The 25,957-nt window shown below is 44.1% G+C and overlaps 1 protein-coding gene across 1 annotated transcript in view; it reads left to right on the plus strand.

The window, feature by feature from the left end:
• The window catches only part of LOC141134383 (NACHT, LRR and PYD domains-containing protein 3-like), a 237,155-nt gene that overhangs the window by 208,260 nt on the left and 2,938 nt on the right, over window positions 1–25,957 (plus strand). The gene's annotated exons all lie outside the window — the stretch shown is intronic.

The raw sequence follows: 25,957 nt of genomic DNA on the forward strand, positions 1-25,957 counted from the left end.
CCTGGGGGGTCCCCTTATTCTGCCTGTAAAGTGGCACATCTGTAGGGTATATTTATAAAGCCAAAAAAAGGACATTTTCCCTGTAGGCTTTCTTTATTTTGTAAACAACAGCTTGAGGAGCCAGTCTGTACGATGAGGCCATAATGTAGTGCACTGAGAACAAGATTAGAGATTTTTTCGATAAATTCTGGTGTGTCTTCCATGGACTTAGCAGTAACAGGTGCGGAAAAACTGGTGCCTTCATACAGTAACCTTTTAGAGCAGTGGTTCTCAACCCTTCTAGTGGCGTGACCCCTTAATAAAATTTCCCAAGTTGTGGGGACCCCTAACAGTAAAATTATTTTTGTAGCGAGGTTTGTCAGCACCCAAGGCAAGACAAGTAATTTGCGCTCCTAACCCATGGACATTTAGCACTCTCTGAGTCCCTTCCACTAGTACAGTATTAAAAGCCCTTATGGTGCATTTTAGGATGTACCACTCTTTCTCTTTGTTCTCCTTTCTTTCCCTTTTATCTCTCTATATCCTAATTTCTTGTTTTGTTTTACCCATCCCTCTCTCTAGCCATCTTTCTTGTTTTTTCTCTTATTCTTTCTCTCCCTTTTTCTTTGTTCCTCTCCCTTCCATGTATTCTCTATTTTTTTTTTCTTTATCTTACTCCTTGGTTGGGGGGTGGGGGGAATGGGATGAGTGGCAGTGCTGGCGGAGAGTTGGGATGAGTGGCAATGCTGGGGGGAGTTCTGATCAGCCAGCTTAGGTGCTCTTGATCAAGGGCATCTGCTAAGAGGCTAAATGGGTGGCCGCGGGCTTCAAGGACAGCCCTGCTGGGCGGCCACAAAAAGGCTGGGAAAGTGATGCGGGCTTCAGGAACAGCCCAGGATTGTGACCCCTGGCAAATAATTATTTGACCCCCAGGTTGAGAATCACTGCTTTAGAGGTACTCTTGATGAAAGCAGGAATTGGCCTTGCTGTCAAAAATTTTAATGATATGCACCTGTCAAACAGGTACCATCTTTGGGTGTCCATGGTGCCTTCAGCCCATCCCTAGAGGTTTAGGGATGGGCCGAACACCCCTCTCTAGAGGTTAGGGATGGGCCGAACACCCCTCCCGAACAGGGAAATTTTGTAACCCGAATGGCAATCCCTATTGCAATCTATGGGAGCCGAACCCAAAAGTGCCCATTTTAAAGGCTTATTCGCAAGAAATTGGCCATAAAAGGGGTATGGGGGTTTGGGTACTGCCCTGGGGGATATGTATCAATGCAAAGAAAACTTTAAAAAAATATTGTTTTTAAAGAAGCAGTGATTTTAATTATTCTGAAATTCCTTTCAAATATAGTGCCTGGGGGGGTCCCCTAATGTGCCTGTAAAGTGGTGCATTTGTAGCATGCAAAAAGCATGCTACAGCAAAAATTACATTTCTAAAGAAAAAAAACATGAGTCAAATCCCATATAAAATGACTTACGGTTACAATTACTGGCAACCAGCTTTTGAAAAAATAAAGAACAAAACGGTGTGGCGTCCCCCCTCCCCCAATCCATAACCAGGCCCTTTGGGTCTGTATGGATTTTAAGGGGAACCCTATGCCAAAATTTAAAAAAAAACCTGGCGTGATGCCCACCAAAAATCCATACCAGACCCTTATCCGAGCATGCAGCCCAGTGGGTCAGGAAAGGGGAGCAAACGCCCACCTCCTCTCCTGAACCATACAAGACCACATGCCCTCAACATGGGGGAGTGGGTGCTTTTGGGCACGGGGGCTCTGCTATCTCCCCTCCCCACCCCAAAGCACCTTGTCCCCATGTTAATGAGGACAAGAGCCTCTTCCCAGAAACCCTGGGCTGTGGTTGTCAGAGTCTGCGGGCGGGGGGCTTATCGGACTCCCAGATCCCACCCCCCATGTGAATTATTATCTGGTACATCGTACCCCTACCCATTCACCAAAAAAATGTCAAAAAGTAATAACCACAAGAAACAGTTTTTGACAAGTACTTTATTAACAAATAAAAGATAGTGTCCCTTGATGTATATCCATTGGCAATCACGACGCCCGCAGGCCACGTGACTTCAGAAGGGGGCGGTGCCACCGGGTGATGTAGCCGGGTGGCGCCGCACCTTGCCTATATAAAAACTGTCAAAGCGCAGAGTGGGCAGACGATGGGAGGCCTCCCAGGAGCTGGAGAGTTGTTTTTTTTTCTATTTTTTTTGGTCGAAGGGCGTCATGATTGACAATGGATTTACATTGAGGGATTCTATTTTTTTATTTTTTAACTGCTTCCAGACCGCTCACCGCACATTTACTGCGGTAGGGTGGCCCGGCTGCGTGAAACAACGTACCTGTAATCAGGAACAAAAATGTTTCTCTTCCTCTAAGTAAACCCCCCTCCCACAGTTAGAAAGCACTCCCTAGGAGCACACTTAACCCTTTGATCACCCCTGATGTTAACCCCTTCCCTGCCAGTGTCATTTATACAGTGAAAGTTAATTTTGTAGACGCGATAACTTTTTAACTAAAAATATGAAGCAGAATACATATTGGCCTAAATTGATAGAGAAATTATTTTTTTTACATTTTTTTATTGTATGTGTTTATGTGTTTTACAGCAGAAAGTAAAAAATATAGTTTTCTTTTTTAGGGTTGAAAATGTTTTTATTAAGAAGCACATATCAGATACAGAAATAAGACATCAAATGGAAGATAAGGGCAGCGTACAGCCGTACTCGCGCCAGTAAACAGTAAAATAACACAGAAGATTATGAGGTGTCATAGTAAATCAGGAACTGAAATGTGTTCTGCAGGTCACATAAAATGGGGGAGAGAAAGAAAATATAAACTAAAAAAAAATAGCACCAAACAATATTAAAAAGAAAAAGGTGAGCAGAGATAGAAAAGTGGAGAAACAAGTAAGAAAGAAGAGAGGATTAAAAGAAAGATTCTGCTGGGAGAGTATGTGAGGTGAGGTATATGAAACGGATCGTATGGGAACCGTCTTTATACGTTATGGATCGGAGCTAATGCGGGGAAGATATTGAGAGGGTAGGGAGCATGTCTGCCAGAGTATCGGAGGAGAAGAAGCGGAGCCAAATGGACCACAAAACCTTATATTTGTCAAAAGTGTTATTGTCAAGTGCCAGCATCTCCTCCATTCTCATGATGTCATTCACTGTAGAGACCCACAATGATAATGGGGGAGTAGTGGTGGTCTTTTAATAAAGTGGAATAAGTTGCCGAGCTGCAGACAAAAAAAAAACGGAGAAGGCATTGTTTCTGTGAGGCCACAGAGCCCAGTAACATGGAGAGAAGGGCAATCTCCGGGGTCGGTTGTAAAGATTTGTCATAAATAGTCCAGAAGGGTCATATCCTTTCACACTCCCACCAGACATGGAGGTAAGTACCTGAAGACATTCCACAGCACCAACAGGAGGCAGGAGTAGATGGGAAAATGTTGTGTAATGTGGAGGGGTCCCTGTACCATCGGGATAGGATCTTAAAATTATTTTCCTGTGAGTAGCAGGAAATAGAGGACTTATGGGTGAAGTGGAATGCGGTCTGCCACTCCGCTCTCGAGAGGTCCTTTCCCAAATCTGCCGACCACATCATATAGTGAGGTATAGGGGGGTAAGTTATCATGAGTGAGAACCTGAACTAAACCATAACGGGAGGAGAGTAGATGTCTGGGCATATCTTGGAGAGAGCTTAAACGCTCAAGTTCAGAGAAAGGACGGTGTATGTGGGAGGAAAGAAACAATTGTTTTGTAAAGGAAGATAGGTGTAGGGAGGTTAGCCAATCATGTGTATCCTCAGGAACGATCGGGGTCCCAAGTCCCAAGAACGGGTCGAATGAATGTATGGGCCTGGGGAAAAGAGGAGCGATGAAATTAACTCAACTTGGGAACCCCTGATCCCTGAGGGAAAGCAGGATTGTTGAATAGGGAAGATAGGGGAGAGGGGTCTGAGGAAAGGATCAATCACAGCCCTCTTCGGTACCACACTGTGAGAACAGCAATAGTTAGCGGCGAGGAGGAGGTCAAGCAAGAGAAAGTCCCCTTGTACCCCCATAGGAGGGCGAGTAAATCAACCGGGGCCAAATCCTGTTCGATCATGACAGAGGCCTTTTGGAAAGAGCGTGCACTATCACACTGAAATATACTGCGTTAAATGACACGTAACGCACTGAATAATACTGCATTAAATGTACAATAACACATAGAAATGTACTGCGTTAAACGTGCACTAAATTACTGAAATATACGGTGTTAAATGTGCAGTAACGTACTGAACTATACTGCAGTATACCTGTCCTGAGAAAATAGTCTGACACAAATGTAAAAATGAACGGTCACTACGCTCACACTAACTGAACTATCTCTACATTCACACTAATGTAAAGATGAATGGTTGCACTACACTCACACTGAACTATCACTAGATTCACACTAAACTGATATTATACTGACAATAGAATCGCAATAGCACACTATAGCACACTAATTGTCTAATTGCACTGAACAGAGCCCTGTTCTATCTCTATCCACGTCGCTATCACACTACAAATGGTCACTATTGAAAGAATACCTTTATAGTGTTGGGTGGGACTAAGATCAATGAGCCATGATTGCATAGAGTTATCATGATAGCATCCAATCATGGCTCTGACAGTGCTACGTGCCCTGCTTCAGCCAATCAGGGCTTCCGATGCATTGTGGTTGTTCGGCGGGCCAAACAAACGGTCAAATGCCCCAATAATTAGGATGTTCATTGAACGGGCGAACAGCCAATGTTCAGCTGAACTCATGCTCGGGTTGATCCATTCGTCTATCCCTATTGGTGGGTTTGGAGCATAGTAGGACATTACACTAACTTCTTGGAGGAAGCCCCTGAGAAGAATATAGCATCCCTCTGGGTCTCAGATTTCCACTAGGGGAGAAAAAGGCACGTTGCGATGAAAGGCAATTAACACATCTCTTCGCTTAGTAGGGACTGAAGAACAATAAACCTGCAGGTATTGGGGACTAAAATATATTGAATTAGAGGCAGTTGAGAAGTGAGGTTTCCTGCCAGCAGACCACATCCACTTTGAGGGAGACATAAGTCTTGAAGGCTTTAACCCTCTTGTTAGGTTAATTTAGACCCTAACGTCAAAGCATTTGTTATCCCCAACACTTCATATTTCTGATATGTGTCTGCTGTACCATGTACTTGTATGAAGTCTACCTGTTCTCTTTGTATCGCTTCCTTTATTTAAAATCCTTGGTTTTCCTGCCAGTCCCTCTGCTTTCCTATTAAAAACTGACCACACTAAGCAGGATAACTCAACCTGGTCAGTTCTCTAGCTATGCTGAGTTCTCTAGCTATGCTGAGAACTCATTTTACTTCTCTCTGATGATCAGCTCCCACTGTAAAGCCATTTAGCAGGAAGCTCAGTGTGCTGCTGCTTCTCCTCCCCCTATCTCTTATGCAGCTAAGAAAAGTGGGAATTTTATCATTTATCAAAAAAGGGAAAAAAAGGTATTTATAATCCATACAAAAATGTTTTGCCTTTCATTTCAGAGCTCTGTCCTATTACAGACAATAACCGGCTCACCGCGACTCCCTGCTCCTCTCTCAGACACCAGAGAGGAGCTCACTACCCCTGCGACACCCGGTATAACCAGGAGAAGGGTAAACTCCTCAGCCCTTCACTGTCTCACGGATTTCTTCCCCACCATGCATTCCAGTCAACATGGCGCTGACAGCGCTGCGGACCCGCCATCACAAGGCTCCAGCGATCTGCACAGCGACTCTGAACCTGACACTATGGACAGCTCTGCGCCAGCTCCCAGCTCCTCACCACAGCCTCTCCCAAATGTACTGCGCACTCACCAGCTCATTCCCCTGACAGGGCACCATTGAGCAAGAGGCAGTATAGCTGGGCACAGACTGGGCTACATAACACTGAGGAAAATGTACCTGACTCTGACCTTTGCTAGCTTCCTTCCCTGCTAGTGATCATCCAGCATCAGAGGCCACATTAAAGGGAATGCTGCTCTCCCTAGAAAAGAAACTTCAGAAAGAAATGCGCTCCTCCATATCCAACCTTACTATCAGAGTGGACCAGGGGGAAGAGCACACTGGTACTATAGAATGACAGGTGAGTGATTACTCCAAAGCCTATAATGAATTCCTTGATGCCTTTGAACTCCAAACGGAGGATCTCTGTCACATGACCACTAAGATTAATGACCTAGAAGATAGGTCAAGGTGGAACATTATAAAGTTTTGCAGCATACCAGAATAAATCAAACCCCGCCGAACGAACCACCTATTTACAACACCTGTTCCTTAAGCTTTTGCCTCACCTTACCACTATGGATTTAACCATAGACCGAGCGCACAGGATCCCTAAACCCCAATATGTCCCAAGGGATATGTTGGCTCGGATTCATTTTTATCACATTAAGGACCAGATCCTTAGAGCATACAGATCCTCACCATACTTCCCTGAACCATACACGAGGGTATCACTTTTTGCTGACATCTCAGCCGCTATGGCTCGGAGATGCAAAGAATTCCAACAAGTCACTACCATCTTGCAGGAACGCCACATTCCCTACAAATGGGGCTTCCCAGTCAAGTCAATTGTTACCTACCAAAACCAACCAGCCACTATCACCTCACCAAAGATGGCATCAAATGCCTGCTTGATTGGGGCCTTATAAACACTCCTCCCCCTCCTCCCAAGCAGCAAGAGGCACGGCAATGTCACCATGAGCCTTGGTCCACAAACAGAAAATCATAAACGTACTTGGAAAACATCTACTGTTCTCCCTTCTCCTGGCCCAGGAATCCTACCGGTTAAATAACAGTTAATACTGTAGTGCTTAAACTTAATGTCTGTAGTAGGCGGGGGGGCGTGACTGGATGTTGAGGTGAGGGAGAGCTGCGCAGCCGGACCCAGTCCCTGCTCAATCCCCACTCCCATGCTGGATACCGTAGGATAGAGCGGAGAGGGAGACGCCGAATGCCCAGATCACTCAGACCCAGATGCAGCCAGTGTGATCGACGCCATGGAAGGAGGAGAGCCGGTCTCAGCGTCAGAAAGGTACTCACTCTTGAAGCTCTCCCGGGTGGACTGGCAGCTGCACGCAGCTCATGTTAGAGATGGGGGGTGCGCTTGCCCGGGATTGAGCGAGAGCGGCAGTAACAGCTGTGTGTGCCGTGCAGCCCTGAGAATCACCAGCCCTGGGTTGGAGAGGTGAGCGACCTCCACCTGGGAGATATATAGTGTATATTGGAGTTACTCTGTATGGCAACTTGAACCCCCCCTCACGGACAGGACATCAACAGCAGCTGAGCCTGAGGAGAGAGAGAGCAGTTTTAGGGGGAGTGAGGCTGAGGAATTTCTGCCTGGTGGTACATGCTGAAGCGATAGGGCCAATATGACCAGAAAGAAGGGGCAGGAGGAGGTATCAGAACAGGAGGGCACAGGGGCCCCCACACCGCGAAACCTCAAGGAAAAAGGAAGCCAGGTGGCCGCCAAATTAGAACGTTTTGCTCATATACCAAATCAGACTGCAAATCTGATATCTAAAAAGAGCAGCCACGTAGGGGGGATGCAGCATCAAGCCGGCCAGCCTGGGAGGAGAAGCTTACTCCCCACTGGGGGTACAGTTGCAAATCCGCCGCTAGATCCAGAGGCGAGCGGGATCTTGGAAGGGGGATCTGGTCCGGGTATGGAATCAGGAGATAGCGTATTAGCACCAGTAGCTGAGAAGGAGCCATCATTGAAAGACATTCTCCTAGCAGTCAATAGCTGTAAATTATCAATCACTGATCTATCTGTACAAATGAAAAGCATCAGAGATGAATTACTGGCGGTTAAAAATGAAATGCAGGTGGTCTGTACCTAGACAGCAGCCCTGGAAGACAGGATTAGTTAGATGGAGGATGATGTGTTTCCATTAAGACAAGAAGTCTCCGTTATGAAAAAGCAACTAAATGAATGCATGCAAAAAATGGACAGTATGGAAAATAGACTGCGTAGAGAGAATTTAGGGGTATTGGGCCTTCCTGAGGGCTGTGAAGGAAATAATCCTGTAAAATTTATGGAAGGTTGGCTAAAGGAGGGATTTGGGAAAGAATCTTTTTCAGAATTTTTCTCCATTGAGCGTGCGCATAGAGTGGCTTCCAGGACTCGGTCCCCAGGGGGATACCCAAGACCCCTGATTTTTAAGCTGCTATGTTTTAAGTATAAAATCACCATTCTTCGGAAGGCAAGAGAGTTAAAGAATATACAGTATAGGGGCGCAAGGATCTCAATATACCCTGACTTTTCCCCTGAGCTTCAGAGACAGAGAGCAAAATTCATGGAGTGTAAGCGTAAGCTTCAACAGTTAAGAATTAACTATGCATTATTATATCCCGCACACTTGCGCATATAAGCTCTGGGGGAAACTCAATAATTTGAAATTCCTACAGAAGTTGCAACCTGGTTAGAGAAGAACGAAGGAAGAGTACAGCGAGGAGAAGAAATGTAGAAAAGCGAGTAGATCAGCAGTCAACAGTGGACCCTTTTTTTTTTTTCCCTCTCCTTTGTTGTAATGATGGGTTAAGCAATAGGCACATATATATAAATGAATAGGGGAGTGGAGATGGGGGGAATATGTATTTTTAAATGTTTATATGCACAATGTTGATAATGGGGATAGTTCCCCTCTTATTGGGTCTGGGGGTTGTAGTTTTTTTCTCTCATCTCAAGTAATAGGGCCGGTCACAATAGAAGCCATAGGGGTAGGCCCAAAAGGGGTAAAGTATAGGTGATTGGGAGGGGTGGGGTGGATGGGTGGGTGGTGGGGGGTTGGAATGAATGTTTTGAGGAAAGGGTACGAGTGGTAGGTGGAAGGTTAAGTCACAAGAGTCACAAAAAGAGGTGGTTTAATTTTGTTAAGAGATATAAGGATACAGGGTTTACAGTATGACGAATGTTGGAGGTGGCTGTAACAGACCCCGGAATTTAAAAAAGCAGATTACAATATGCTCTTGAAATGTTCGGGGAGTAAAAGATAACTCTAAAAGGCAGGCTATTCTCTCTATGGCAGATAAATGGAAAGTTAAAATACTTTGTCTGCAGGAGACACACTTAGAAAAAGAAACAATTAAGATAATGGATCATAAGAAATTTCAGATACACTATCACTCTACCCACTCCTCTTATTCAAGGGGTGTGAGTATTTTGATAAATTCAGGGTTGGCTTTCTCCTGCAGCCAGAGTAAGGTAGACATATATGGACGGTATATTTTTCTCTACTGTTTAATTGAAAATAGTAAATTTGTAATAGCTAACATCTACATCCCCCCCCCATTTGGGATGGAGGTGTTAGATGAGTTGACTGGATTTATGGCGGGTTTTTCAGGGGTCCCGGTAATAGCGGTCAGTGATTTCAACATGGCTATGAATAATGGAATAGATAGGTTTCCACCAAAAAACATCGGTAGAGGAGCTCCCAAGAGCCCTCATTCACAATATTGTGATGAGGTGGTTTTGGTGGATATCTGAAGAAGGAGGCATCCTGAGGTGAGAAAATATTCATGTCACTCCAGGACACATGCCACCCTGTCCAGAATAGATCTAGAGCTGGGTAACGAGGAAGCCTTGAATGCAGTGGAGGAAATAGTCTATGAGCCAAGGGGGATTTCAGACCACTCACCAGTGATAATCGATATAAAGGGAGAGAGGTGCTTTAATAGGGGTGACTGGAAAGTTAATCCCTTTTGGCTCGAGATTATTGAGGATACAGGTACCGTTATGAAAAGGTTGGCAGAATTCATAAATTTAAATCTAGGAACTGCTCCATTAGTGATAGTTTGGGATTCCCTGAAGGCCTTTCTTCGGGGAATCTTAATACAAAAAATTTCCTACACTAAGAAACAATCACAAATGGAAGGATAGGGTAAGACGAGCGGAAGAACAGTACGTTGAGTCACCAACCCCACCTAGATATGAGGTGTGGGTGGAGAGGCAAAATAAGTATGGTAGAATGATTTTGGAAAAGATGGAAAGGAAAAAACTATTTCAGAGACTGAGTTTTTTTTGTGAGGGGGAGTGCGTCGGGAGGACTTTGGCCTTGATTATTAGGCCAATGGCTCCCCAAGCACTGTACCAGCGATTGTAGGGAGAGAGGCAATAACTAAAAAAAACTAACCCGGAAATATTAGAAGAATTTAGAGACTACTTAAAAAACCTATACAGTTCGGCACAAAGAAATGTGGAGTGGGAAATGGGGGACTTTTCTGGGACGCTGAAGTTAACCCCCCTCTCGAAAGAAGATTGGGAAATGCTAGAGGCTCCATTAACACTTAAAGAGTTACAAAGGGTTGTGGCAGATATGGCAAATCAGAAAGCTCCAGGTCCCGATGGCCTACCTATAGAAATATTTAAAAAATATGGGAAGGTTTTACTTCTCATGCTTCTGGAGGTGCTTAATGGAACTACGAAGGATAGTAGACTACCTGCATCTATCACAGAAGCCATTATAATAATCCTGTTGAAGGAGGGGAAAAACCTGTTAGATGTGACATCATATAGGCCTATATCATTGTTATGTTCGGATGTGAAGATTCTGGCAAAGTCTTTGGCAACAAGGCTAAAGAACATAATCTCTAAACTAATCTATATAGACCAAACCGGGTTTATCCCGGACAAATCGACAAGTACGAACATAAGACGGGCATATTTAAACATGCAGATACCCATAGTAAACAGTGGTAAGAGAGTTCTCCTCTCATTAGATGCAGTCAAGGCATTTGATTGCCTGGAATGGCATTATATCTGGAAGATATCAGCAGAATATCAATTTGGCCCCAGTTTTGTCCATTGGCTGAGCCTATTATATGACAATCCAAGAACTAAGATCAGAGTCAACGGTGAGTGCTCAGAGTGGTTTCACTTAAGAAGGGGCACTAGGCAGGGGTGTCCTTTATCGCCCCTGCTTTTTGCCCTAGCAATGGAGCCGTTGGCTGCTGCTCTAAGGACATCTCAGGGGGTACAGGGTTTTAGAAGAAGGTGGGGAGAGGAGAAAATAGCAATGTATGCGGACGATATTTCGATATTCCTGGGGGATACACAGGACTCATTGAGGACGGCTATGGGTATAATTGAGGATTTTGGCCATTTTTCTGGGCTAAAAATTAACTGGGAAAAGTCAGCAATATTGCCAATAGACCCTCTCAAGGAGCCACTCCCATATCAAATTCCCCAAATTAAGATAGTAAGTAAAATTAAATATCTGGGTATTAACAGTTCAAGGGATCCGGAGCAATATATTACAGAAAACCTAGTCCCACTTATGAAAAAACTTAAACAGAAATGTCGGGTTTGGGGATGGTTGCCTCTCTCGTTCGCCGGGCGCTGCAATTTGATAAAAATGGTTTGGCTGCCGCAAATTCTATACATCTTACATAACTCACCAGTTTGGATCCCTAAACACTGGTTCAATAAAATGGATAGCGTATTTAGAGAGTTAGTTTGGAAGGGCGGGGTGGCGAGGATTGGTTTGCAGGTGCTTCGGCGGCCAGGAGAGAAGGGTGGGATGGGAGTACCGGACCCGGGTTGCTATTTCCTGGCATCCCAAATGCAGCATGTGGGAGGTAGTAATAGGCCGGGGAATTGGGTAGCAGGGAATAATCTATTATTAAATGACACCAATCACGATACCATAGTGGAAGTGTTGGAAGCGGATTCCTTTGACACTAGATGTCCCACTACTCGGATGATGGTCAAGAGTTGGGTTAAGGTAAAAAAAATAATGGGTTATGTGGACTTTTCAGAGTTCTCTCCAATATTGGAAAATAATAATCATGATGAACTTAAAACAATGGGGAAGATCGAGGAGTGGGACCGTCAGGGCATCCATTGTTTGCCGCAACTATATAAGACAGGGAGACTGAGAACATTCCAGGAGCTAGTGAAAGAATATGCGATCCCCAACCGATCATTTTATAGATATCTGCAAATAAGGCACGCTTTAGATGCGCAATTTAGCGGAAAGGAGCCACTATGGAGTGATATGTCCTCTCTGAGAAAACTGGTTAATGCCGAATCTACGAAAGGTTTAATTTCTGATATATATAGAAACCTGAGAGTATCGGGCCAGGAAGGCAGGGTGGAAGATAAAAACAGAGTCAAATGGGAGGATGATGTTGGGCCATTGTCAGATGGGCAATGGGAGTATGTTTTGTCTTCCGGACCCAGGGTTTCCCTCTCTCCATCACAGACAGTTTCTCATCTATATTTGATATATAGGACATAATTAACGCCATTAAAGCTGTTTAGGATTGGTAAGAGGGCAGATGCGAAGTGCCAAAGGTGTGGAGGAGAGAGAAGAGATCTGATGCACATGTTCTGACGATGCCCCAAGTTGTACAGGTATTGGAAAGGTATAGTGGATAAAATAAACTCTGTATTTGGGACATCGCCGGGCATGGAAGTCAAGACCTGTCTATTATGCCTGATGGAGGAACAAGAGATCGTAAGGGACACACAGACCGCAATAGTTAGGTGCCTGTTTCAGGGGAAAAAAAATTATCGCTAAGAACTGGCAGAGAAAAGAACCCCCAACGGTCGAAGAATGGATGAAAGAAGTAAGGGAGACGATTAGTAGAGAGAAGTATATACCGTATATAAGAAAAGTAACTATAAGAAATTTGAAAAAATATGGAAGTTATGGGTGATCTGGGAGGAGCGTAGAATAAATGCTGTGTAGGGTGAATGTGGAATAGGAGGGCTGGGGGGGAGGGGGAGTAGGGGAGGGGTTTAACTAAAGGGTAAAGGGAAAAAGAAAAAGGAGAAAATTCTTTTATACTTCTTTGATGAAATAGTATGGTTTATAGATGTTTTGAATTGATGTATAGATGAGATAAATATAAGGACTGTATAGATGATAGCTGTGTTAGCCCTTGCTTGTGTGTTTTTAATGAAATTTTTCAATTAAAAAAAAAAAATGTCTGTGGTAGGCAGGGGTTTTTCTTTATGATTCCCACTCCCAAGATACACAGGGTGCTAAGCACACCTATTAGCTCTTTGGTTCCATTTTGCTATTTTTGTTTTGTTACTGTAAACTTCTCAGCTTCTACTGATCACCAGATAGGATATTGGAAAGTATTGCTATGTTCTGTGTTGATTGCACACCAAATGTCGGTAGAATAGGTATGGTCTCTACTCACATTGCTATGCTCCCTTCTCCAATCCCACCATGGCAATTACTATGACCTCAATCAATGCCAATGGGCTAAACTCCCCTTTTAAATGTAATTTTTTATGGCAGGAGTCCCTGTCCCAACAGTCAGATATACTCTGTGTGCAAGAGACACATTTCTCGTCTCATAATCCCCTTGTCAGGGCTGGGCTCAGCCCTTCCTTCTCTGAGCTGGCCACTCAGCTGTCGGCTAATTGCCAACTCCCATCTCTCTCCACAGTTACCCAGCTGTTGTTGATTCTGCTCGTCAGTCCTGCCTACTTAAATCCGTCCAGCTCACGTGATCTCTGCCTTCGCCTTTGTCAACATCACAGAGACTTTCTCCTGCATTCCTGTTCAAGATTTGCTCAGCTGACGTTCCTTCTGGCTCCTGATCCTGCTTGCTGTACTACTACGTTTATCTCTGCCTCTCTGACATTTGTTTGGCTGACTACCCGATCTGGTTACTGAACTCTGGCTTCTTTTGACTATGCTTACTCTGTTTACCTTATTATTATTATTTTTAAACAAGTGTGATTTAACTATACTTTTGTCTTGGTCTGATTAATGATGTTCTCGATAATAGGCAAAGGCCATGAATTCAGAAGATACAGTCAATCCACTTGTTGGTAATATTTTTTCCGGATTGGATGAGCAAGATCACCACATGGATGAGTTTGCCATAGCGTTACAAACGCTCCTGAGTCGCCTGGAAACTCCCACTGTGGCCGCTCCGATACAACCTGAGTTGCAGGCCGTCCCTGCTGCTGCGCCAGTCTCTGTGCAGGCACCCGCCTTGAGTATTACCTCTATAAGAGGTATGTCTGGTTCTGTCCCGCTTCCCCAGTGATTTAGGGGCGATCCAGTTCAAGGCAGAGGGTTTCTCAACCAGGTTGAGATTTACTTTGAGATGCTGCCCCAGGCGTTTCCCATGGACAGAAGCAAAGTAGGTTTTGTGATATCTTTGGCCTGGACAAACCCTCTATGGGAGACACAAAAACCTGTTGTCTTGAGTTACCCTGACTTTGTGACCTCCTTTAAAAGGGTATTTGATGTCCCCGCACGCTCCGCTTCTGCTGCCAAATGCCTCATGTCCATCAAACAGCGTACGAGAACTGTTGCCGACTCTGGCAGCAGAGGTTGCTTGGAACAATGAGGCCCTCCTAGCTGCTTTTTCTCATGGTCTCTTGGATTCCATCAGGGATGAGATAGCAGCCTGAGATATACCCACTGAGCTGGAGAGGTTGATCACGTTTGCCATCCTCATTTAATCCAGACTCAGAGAAAGACTCTTTTAAGGAGCACTTGTGGAAGCTTCCTGTATGTTTGCCTCCGAGCTTTGCCGTCAGTGAAGATAAACCCATGCACTTGGGCTTCTCGCGTCTCTCTGTGGATGAGAGAGCCGTTAGGAGGAGGGAGAGATTGTGCTTTTATTGTGGCCAGGCAGGTAACTTTTTGAAGTCTTGTCCTACCCGTCCAGGGAACGCCCGAACCTTGAGGTCCTGTCATGGACAGACCTTAGGTGGCGTTGTTTTGTCCCCAGTTATCCAGAAGGATAAGCACCCTTTCTTGGGCTGAGTCGTCCATCGACATACAGGCACTAATTGACTCTGGGGCTGCAGGCCTGTTCATTGATGCGGCCTTTGTATCGCAGCACTCGATTCTGCTGCAGCTACGTAACACTCCACTTGCCATTGAGGCTCTTGACAGGAGACCTCTACAGCCTGCCCATGTGACTCATGAGACGGTTCTGTTGTCTATGGCTGTAGGGGCTCTTCACCATGAGATAATCCAAGTTATTTCCTCACCTAGGTTTCCGCTGGTTATTGGTTATCCTTGGTTACAGAGGCACAACCTCTCTTTTGATTGGCTCCATGCTGAGGTTCTCTCCTGGTCACCACAGTGCAGTGAGACATGCTTCCAGAAGGATTGGGACTTTAAATGAGGATAGTGGGGCCGTTCATACCCCTCCTCCATCCCGGTTCAGTAATAAAAACTAAAAAAGAGAGCAGATGTGGGACTTTGAATGAGGCACACGGGAGCAAAAGTCAAACTAGAATAAAGTTTCAATTTTTTAATATAGAGTAATACATAAATTCATAAGTTTACATTTATATGCACATAGCTCAATAAATAATTTGTATTCAATCATAAAATACATTCCAACAAGGACTTCTATGTAAACATATGAGGATATGAATAAAAAATACATAACAATAGATATGTGGCACACAGTGTCACTAGAAAAAAGTGGCAAAGATAAAATGCAATAACAATGGAACGTCCGTTCCCCATTTTTTTCACACTATTCTCACCTATTCACTTCGTGTCTTTGTTTTTCAGGTCTCTTTCCTCACAGCTATGGTCTTTCTTCACCCCCCTTTTCTTTCACTCAGTTTTCCCCTTTGTTGTACCATTCCCCTTCCCTGGTCTTTTTCTGTACTACCTTGGTCATTTCTCTCATATTCTATTCTCTTTCTTGAAACTTTTTTTCTTTTATTTTTCTCCTTCTCTCTCTTTTTTCACTTGTTTTTTTCCAACTCATTTTCATTTTCACTGCTTCACATTCTCCTTTCATTTTTTCACACTATTCTTACCTATTCACTTCGTGTTTTTGCTTTTCAGGTTTTTTCTTTTCCTCCTTCCACTGAGGTCACCCCGTTACACTCTGACCCAATCTGAGGGTTTCTTGTTCCCGAGTCTGCTGCCTTGACACGCTCCCTCAGCTTCGGACCCTGGCATTGCGGGTGGGCTTTGCATTCAGGGCTGCGCCGCCTTTGCACGGACGCAATTGTAAGTTCATGGTCTTTGTGGAAGAAAGTGGAATTTTATGTTTTACATTTGCCCACTCGTCCTTTAAACTACTCTAAATATTGCTAATTTCCCCTATTTATAGGTGAATAATACAGTTTTGCTCCTGATGAGTGGCTATAAGGTCCCGAAACGGCATAGAGCTTACAACTACCGTTATTTATACACCATTATTTGCTATGTATGGACATTCCATTGTTATTGCATTTTATCTTTGCCACTTTTTTCTAGTGACACTGTGTGCCACATATCTATTGTTATGTATTTTTTATTCATATCCTCATATGTTTACATAGAAGTCCTTGTTGGAATGTATTTTATGATTGAATACAAATGATTTATTGAGCTACGTGCCTATAAATGTAAACTTATGAATTTGTGTATTACTCTATATTAAAAAATTGAAACTTTATTCTAGTTTGACTTTTGCTCCCGTGTGCCTCACTCAAAGTCCCACATCTGCTCTCTTTTTTAGTTTTTAATGCTTCCAGAAGGTAGCCAAGGTCCTGTGCACCTCTTCACTCTCCTCCCTGCGGGAGGAGTACTGCGATTTTAGAGATGTCTTTGACAAAGGTCAAGCCGGTAGTTTGCCACCACACTGGCCTTATGATTGCGCAATTGACCTTCAACCTGGTGCCATACCCCCTCGTGGCCGGGTTTACCCTTTGTCAGTCTTGGAGGTTAAGGCCATGGAGGAGTATGTTGCAGACAAACTTTCTCGAGGTTTCATCCGCAAATCCTCGTCTCCTGCTGGTGCTGGTTTCTTCTTTGTGAAGAAGAAGAGCGGTGAACTGAGACCTTGTATTGATTATAGGGGTCTCAATCGTTTCACGATTAAGAATGCCTACCCGATCCCGTTGATTACAGAGTTATTTGACCACCTCAAGGGAGCAACGGTTTTCACGAAGCTTGATTTAAGAGGGGCATAAATCTTGTGTGGATTAAGGAGGGCGATGACTGGAAAACTGCGTTTAATACCAGAACAGGCCATTATGAGTACCTCGTAATGCCTTTTGGCCTCTGTAATGCCCCGGCAGTTTTCCAGGAATTTATTAACGATGTCCTCCGAGATTTGTTGCAGTTATGTGTGGTGGTTTATCTCGATGATATCCTCATATTTTCCAAGTCCCTGGAGAGCCACCACACAGATGTCTGTTGTGTGCTACAGAAACTAAGAGAAAACGATCTCTATTGTAAACTAGACATGTGCATTCATTTTCGTCCGAATGCATTTTCGTCCAAATTTTGGGTATTTTTGTTATCGTTTTAACAAACAATAATGAACGTGCAGAATCTGAAAACCGAAAGATCCAACATAAACAAATGCTTTATTTTCATTTTCGTTGTGACAACAGTTCGATATAGATAGGAGATCCGACATGACGCTAACAATAGCGATCTGTGTCCATCGAACCTGTGGTCGAATGTGCCTAACCTTAGCTCTATTAGTTCAAGATTATTCTACATTAGGGATGAGCTTCGAGTTCGAGTTGAACATGAGTTCGACTCGAACATTGGCTGTTCGCAAGTTCGCCGAACAGCGAACAATTTGGGGTGTTCGCGGCAAATTCGAATGCCGGCGGAACACCCTTTAAAAGTCTATGGGAGAAATCAAAAGTGCTAATTTTAAAGGCTAATATGCAAGTTATTGTCATAAAAAGTGTTTGGGGACCTGGGTCCTGCCCCAGGGGACATGGATAAATGCAAAAAATTTTTTTAAAAACGGCCGTTTTTTCAGGAGCAGTGATTTTAATAATGCTTAAAGTCAAACAATAAAAGTGTAATATCCCTTTAAATTTCGTACCTGGGGGGTGTCTATAGTATGCCTGTAAAGGAGCGCATGTTTCCTGTGTTTAGAACAGTCTGACAGCAAAATGACATTTTATAGGAAAAAACTCATTTAAAACTACCGCGGCTATTGCATTGCCGACAATACACATAGAAGTTCATTGATAAAAACGGCATGGGAATTCCCCAAAGGGGAACCCCGAACCAAAATTAAAAAAAAAAAAAGACGTAGGAGTCCCCCTAAATTCCATACCAGGCCCTTCAGGTCTGATATGGATATTAAAGGGAACCCCGGACAAAATTTAAAAAAAAAAATGACGTCAGGTTCCCCCTAAATTCCATACCAGACCCTTCAGGTCTGGTATGGATTTTAAGGGGAACCCCGCGCCAAAAAAAAAAAAAAAACGGCGTGGGGTCCCCCCAAAAATCCATACCAGACCCTTATCCGAGCACGCAACCTGGCAGGCCGCAGGAAAAGAGGGGGGGACGAGAGTGCGCCCCCCCCTCCTGAACCGTACCAGGCCACATGCCCTCAACATTGGGAGGGTGCTTTGGGGTAGCCCCCCAAAACACCTTGTCCCCATGTTGATGAGAACAAGGGCCTCATCCCCACAACCCTGGCCGGTGGTTGTGGGGGTCTGCGGGCGGGGGGCTTATCGGAATCTGGAAGCCCCCTTTAACAAGGGGACCCCCAGATCCCGGCCCCCCCCTGTGTGAAATGGTAAGGGGGTACAAAAGTACCCCTACCATTTCACTAAAAAACTGTCAAAAATGTTAAAAATGACAAGAGACAGTTTTTGACAATTCCTTTATTTAAATACTTTTTCTTTCTTCTATCTTCCTTCATCTTCTGGTTCTTCTGATTCTTCTGGTTCTTCTGGTTCTTCCTCCGGCGTTCTCGTCCAGCATCTCCTCCGCGGCGTCTTCTATCTTCTTCTCCTCGGGCCGCTCCGCACCCATGGCATGGGGGGAGGCTCCCGCTCTTCTCTTCATCTTCTTCATCTTCTTCTCTTCTTCTATTCTTCTCTTCTTCTCTTCTTCTCTTCTTCATTTTCTTCTCCGGGCCGCTCCGCACCCATGCTGGCATGGAGGGAGGCTCTCGCTGTGTGACGGCGCTCCTCGTCTGACAGTTCTTAAATAACGGGGGGCGGGGCCACCCGGTGACCCCGCCCCCCTCTGACGCACGGTGACTTGACGGGACTTCCCTGTGACGTCACGGGGAATGCCACAGGGAAGTCCCGTCATGTCCTGTGCGTCAGAGGGGGGCAGGGTCACCGGGTGGCCCCGCCCCCGTTATTTAAGAACTGTCAGACGAGGAGCGCCGTCACACAGCGGGAGCCTCCCTCCATGCCAGCATGGGTGCGGAGCGGCCCGGAGAAGAAAATGAAGAAGAGAAGAAGAGAAGAAGAGAAGAAGAGAAGAAGAGAAGAAGAGAAGAAGAGAAGAAGATGAAGAAGATGAAGAGAAGAGCGGGAGCCTCCCCCCATGCCATGGGTGCGGAGCGGCCCGAGGAGAAGAAGATAGAAGACGCCGCGGAGGAGATGCTGGACGAGAGCGCCGGAGGAAGAACCAGAAGAGCCAGAAGAACCAGAAGAACCAGAAGATGAAGGAAGATAGAAGAAAGAAGAAGTATTTAAATAAAGGAATTGTCAAAAACTGTCTCTTGTCATTTTTAACATTTTTGACAGTTTTTTAGTGAAATGGTAAGGGTACTTTTGTACCCCCTTACCATTTCACACAGGGGGGGGGCGGGATCTGGGGGTCCCCTTGTTAAAGGGGGCTTCCAGATTCCGATAAGCCCCCCGCCCGCAGACCCCCACAACCACCGGCCAGGGTTGTGGGGATGAGGCCCTTGTCCTCATCAACATGGGGACAAGGTGTTTTGGGGGGCTACCCCAAAGCACCCTCCCAATGTTGAGGGCATGTGGCCTGGTACGGTTCAGGAGGGGGGCGCACTCTCGTCCCCCCCTCTTTTCCTGTGGCCTGCCAGGTTGCGTGCTCGGATAAGGGTCTGGTATGGATTTTTGGGGGGACCCCACGCCGTTTTTTTTTTTTTTTTTTTGGCGCGGGGTTCCCCTTAAAATCCATACCAGACCTGAAGGGTCTTTAGGGGGAACCCCACGTCATTTTTTTTTTAAATTTTGGCCGGGGTTCCCCTTAATATCCATATCAGACCTGAAGGGCCTGGTATGGAATTTAGGGGGACTCCTACGTCTTTTTTTTTTTTTTGGTTCGGGGTTCCCCTTTGGGGAATTCCCATGCCGTTTTTATCAATGAACTTCTATGTGTATTGTCGGCAATGCAATAGCCGCGGTAGTTTTAAATGAGTTTTTTCCTTCAAAATGTCATTTTGCTGTCAGACTGTTCTAAACACAGGAAACATGCGCCCCTTTACAGGCATACTATAGACACCCCCCAGGTACGAAATTTAAAGGGATATTACACTTTTATTGTTTGACTTTAAGCATTATTAAAATCACTGCTCCTGAAAAAACGGCCGTTTTTAAAAAATTTTTTTGCATTGATCCATGTCCCCTGGGGCAGGACCCAGGTCCCCAAACACTTTTTATGACAATAACTTGCATATTAGCCTTTAAAATTAGCACTTTTGATTATTCATGTTCGTGTCCCATAGACTTTAACGGTGTTCGCGTGTTCGAACGAACTTTTTTCCTGTTCGCATGTTCTGGTGCGAACCGAACAGGGGGGTGTTCGGCTCATCCCTATTCTACATAAAGAGAAAAGATTTGACATAGAGAGAAAAGATTCAACATTTTAGAGACAATAGCAAAAAAGGTCAAATGTGACTAACCTAACTATATTAGTCCAAGATTATTCGACATAGAGAGAAAAGATTCAACATGAAGATTCAACGAAGCAGTCGCTGTGAGTGGACATTTATGGTCAAATGCTCCACCCATAGGCTATAGAAGAATTCTAATGTTGGTTGACTAGTAATAATAATTAATAAATATAATTATTACTAGTGTCATACAACATTAGAATTCTACTATAGCTTGCAGGCAGAACATTCGACCGGAAATGTGCATCGTACAGTTTAGCTGTTCCGTCGAATCTTCTTAGAACATTCGACAGACACCATAAGCCTTTTATCCTAGAAGTTGATGCTTCTGAGACTGGAGTTGGCGCCCTTCTGTCTCAACGTCCTAACTTTGAGAGCGCTATGCATCCGTGTGGCTACTTTTCCAAGAAATTGTCACCTGCAGAGTGCAATTACAAGATTGGTGACAGAGAGCTGTTGGAGATCATTTTAGCCCTGAAAGAATGGAGACAACTCCTTGAAGGTACCACTGTGCCGGTTCTCATTCTTACTGACCATAAAAATCTCACATTCTTGTCTGAGGCTAAGCGCCTCTCTCCCAGAAGGGCTCTTTTCTTGTCGAGTTTTAATTACATTTACATTTTTTAATTACATTGTCTCATTCTTACCCGGTACTAAGAATGTAAGGGCTGACGCCTTGTCACGACAATTTTCCTCCACTTCCAAGTTGGAGTCGGTTCCAGGTCGTGTGAGTCCTCCTATTCGTATTCTGGCTACGGTTCTCACCAGTCTGTCTTCTCCTTTGGGTGACAAAATTCTTGCTGCTCAGGTCCATGCTCCTCCTGAGAAACCTTGTGACCGCTGCTTTGTCCCAGAGAGTCTCCGTAGTGCCATGCTCCAGATTTACCATTCTGCCAAGGCAGTTGGCCACCCTGGGAAGAATCAACTCATTTGGGCCATTTTCCAACAATTCTGGTGGCCTAGTCTATGGGCTGATGTAACTGCCTTCGTAGCTGCCTGTTCCATGTGTGCTCAGAGTAAGACTCCACGACATGTTCCAGTGGGCCTCCTACAACCATACCCAATGGAGAGAGGCCCTGGACCCACCTGTCTATGGATTTCATTGTGGAGTTACCCAACTCCCAAGGCAACACTGTTATCCTTATGGTGATTGACCGGTTCTCAAAGATGTGTCATTGTATTCCACTTAAGAAGTTGCCCACTTCTAAGGAACTGGCTTCCATTTTTGCTTGGGAGATCTTTAGCTTACATGGGCTACGCAAGGTGATTGTCTCGGACAAGGGTAGTCAGTTTGTCTCTCGGTTCTGGCGAGCCGTTTGTGCACAGTTTGGAATTCAGCTTGCTTTCTCCTCTGTGTATAACCCGCAGTCTAATGGGGCCGCAGAACGAGCCAATCAGTCCTTGGAGCAATTCTTACATTTCTATATTTCTGACCATCATAAAAACTGGTCAGACCTATTACCATGGGCAGAGTTTGCTCACAACAGTGCCTTGAATTCTGCTTCCTGATTGTTCCCATTTATGGTGAATTATGGTTTCCAACCTTCCATGTTGCCTGACTTGTTTGTTCCACAGAGTATTCCTGTGTTAGATGAGCATCTCTGTGGTTTTCGTTCCACTTGGGCACAATTTTAGGAGGCTTTGCAACATGCTAACGATATGTACAGACTCCATGCTGACTGCGGACGCCTGCCTGCACCGTCTCGGTCTGATTCATGGTTCCTGATACTCCCTCAATGTTCCCACAAAAATTTTTTTCTCATTATTTCTATGCCAATGCCACTAAGAAAAATGCTGCCATAATGATTGCCATTAAGGACTCTCTGTCCTTCCAACTATCGCATGTTGAAACTGACATTGACGGAAGATATATTATTCTATCAGCATCCTTTAACAACCAGCCTCTGACCCTTCTCAATATTTACACACCCCCCAACTTCCATCAAAGACAGTTTTACAAGGCTATAATCAACACACCAACAACATATCAAAAATCCAATCTCATTATTTGTCTAGATTTTAATGATATTGTTGACCACTCCCTGGATTCCTCCAATTCCACAGAGAAAAAGATCCACAGCCCTTCACTCACTCCTTAACCACCTCCAGCCCAAGGACGTCACATGACATTGACTTTCAGTGGGGATATCTGAATGATGGGTGCAGCTGCAGGCATCATTCAGATATCATATTTTTTTGCTGGCGATTCTGTGAACCGTAAGAATAATCATAGCGGCAGCCACTTGATCATTCTTACCAGTGGCGAATGATGGTTATTGACGCTCGTAGATGAGGTATCCAAGGTAGAATTAACTACAAGGTTAAAGTTCCCGCCAACAATCAGGCTGCCGACATGTAGAGACTGTATCCTCTTGAAAAGTTTCTTGATAAAGCGGAGTTGTTGGGAAGTAGGGGCATAGACATTCACCAAGATATAGGGCTTGGAATTGAGAAGGCACAATAAGAAGATGATGAAGCGATCTTCTGGGTCTCAAATGGATTGCTTGAGCTCAAAGGACAGATGCTAGAAATATATGAGAGTAGAATTTGTGGGAGCAGCGGGGAGTGTCTTGGCTGTGAAAGTGAGTCCCAGTGACATCATCACCCTTATTTAGACTTGGCTCAAATATAGATATTGTGCATTAGTCAGGGGGCAGGGGCCGTACCAGGAGGGTACTTGGGTATGTTTTAGCACCTCCAAAATATCTCAAAACAGCCCATAGCACCATTATCAACAGCCCTGGGCTGTGAACTGCATGCTGCTTTGCACTGCAGTTTGCAGCTTGAGTCCCCTATCTGTCATAATGACTGAAGGCAGAGAATGAACACAAAAAGGGGTTGCCCCTGGGATTATATGGGCTGAGGGGAAAGACCAGATATGAGAGTAACAAGCGTATGTAAAAAACGTATATACACAATTTATTAAGTACAGAAAACATATGGGTGTTAATTTATTTACACAACATTGAAGTATCCTAGAAAAAAAATTAGATGATCACACTATATCGATACATTACAGCTAGGTTCTGAAACACATGATTGATCTCATGATGAGAGGCCAAATGAGGTGCATGTATACAGAAGTCATAACATGTTTTGGAATATAAGTTTAGATATTTAATTCCTTCTTCAGGGGCTGATTTAGAACAAGCTGTAATATCTGGTGGTACAACAGCAAAAGGATCAAGTAAGTACAGTGTGCATAAGTATATAAATATTTTAAATGCGATAGGTGACAGCATGATAGAAAAATAGGGCAGGCATTTTGGATCTGATAATACTCACGGAGTGACTATCTTTAGTAAGGACCGTAAATGGGGACGGACCTGACAAGAAATATATATATATAAATATATATATATATATATATATATATATATATATATATATATATATATATATATATATATATATATAGGATTACAGTTATACAGTCCAAAGTTCTAAACCTTATACTCTTAACTGGTCAGTTACCTGTGCAGCAAGGCATTCTAACAGTGATCTGAGCAATAAAGCGCAGGTCAGCGGAATATGGGTAAAGGTACTTGCTTTAGACTGCCAATAACATGGGGTATCACTTTTCCAAAGGAGTTATGTACTTCTGGCTGTGTAGCAGCTAACTAAGAGTATTACCGGTTTAAATAGGCAGACAGATACCCCCAAGTTCACCCCCAGCCACCCATTGGATCATACACAGTAGGATTTTCCCAGCATCGCAGAGCATTGAGGCCAGGCGTGGCATGATTTTGTGTCCAATTTCCAAAAGGAGTATGGCCAAAAAAGAATCCCATGAGTCTGAACTATATTTCTTGTTTTCTGGCCTTACTAAATGGCTGGAAAATAAATCACTTATGTATTGGCATATTAAGACATTTGAAGAGTATATTAGGGAGGGCCTCAATCCACCGGGGCTTCGTGTACAGATTTTTCATTCTTTTGAAAATATTGACCCTAATTTTAAAATGGCTTGGGAGAACAAACAATAAAATGATGTGTCTTTTAATAGAGGAATACCAGAAACGCCTGGATGAAATTGACACCAATATTGAAAACATCTACTCTCAAATAAAGCCATTAAATACTAATATTAAGCACGCTTAGCTGTTGCCAGAAAGTGGAAATGTCCCCACCCACCTACAATAGCAGACGTTAATACCATCCTAAACACTCTGCCATCTTGAATTTATGTTCGCTAAAGCACACTTTATACGTAATGACGTTGCTTGTGTGTGCCACACGCCTCCATGCACAGGGCCTGCAGTCAGTACACTGTAAACCTTCTGAGTCCTGGCTTCACCTACCCAGGCCGATGACATATGGGTCCCAAAAAGATGGTCACCGTGGCAGGGGGAGAATATCGGTAAGTTTCTGACCGATACCGATTCTTTGAAAATTTTAAAATATCGGTCGCTCCGATAATTGGTGGACCCCTACCTGATATAGCACTGATGTTCCACAAAATTCCACAGTCCCGATCCCTCTATCTACCCTGGAATCTCTAATCCCCTACCTTTCCACAAAAAAAAGGCAGGAGGCGGGTATTTAAATGGGTGGAAGATCTCTATCAAGGGCCACACATCAAACCTATGGAAGACCTAGTGAAAATGTTCCATATCTCCCCTAAAGACCTCCTATATACGCATATTCACATTTTTTAAAGCTAACCCCAAGCCTTCCTTAAGTATACATTCTTTAGCCTGGAAGTTTCTTACATATCCCAATCCCAAAACTAAGGTACCTCATTGTTCTACTCTATTCTCCAGAATAAAGGGACCTTCTCCAAGACACCCCCCCCCCACTATGGCTAAGTGGGAATCTGACCTTCATCATGATTTCTCTGATGACCAATGGAAAATGGCTATTTGTTATTCCCAAAGTCTCACTGCGTTTTCTTCTGAAAATTTGTCTCTCTGCTGTGGACACACAGGTACCCATCCACACATACTTTGGAATTGTAAAGGCTTAACAAGTTATTGGAATAAAGTCTTCCAACTTATATATAGAATCACTGGGATCCTCACCAAACCTGACCCAGCGTTGGCCTTACTTTACTTAAACATTGGCAACTTTCCTATTCAACTCCGTGACATTGCAGTAATCATTCTCATATCCGCCAAGATGCTCATTACCAGACTCTGAAAGTCTGCTCAAGCATCCAATATGTCCGAGCTAGTTGCTCACATAAGCCTAACCCATAAATAACCATGAAAATGGCATAGCTCTCAGGTTCTATGCATGAATTTAATCGGATATTGGAGTCCTTGGATCTCAATGACATATCCTATCATTGTTTGATGCACTTATTAGTTGGTGCTTACCGATTGTTATTCTTTCTTCATGTTATT

This window comes from Aquarana catesbeiana, linkage group LG03, assembly GCF_042186555.1.
Source record: "Aquarana catesbeiana isolate 2022-GZ linkage group LG03, ASM4218655v1, whole genome shotgun sequence".
Classification (NCBI taxonomy): Eukaryota; Metazoa; Chordata; class Amphibia; order Anura; family Ranidae; genus Aquarana; species Aquarana catesbeiana.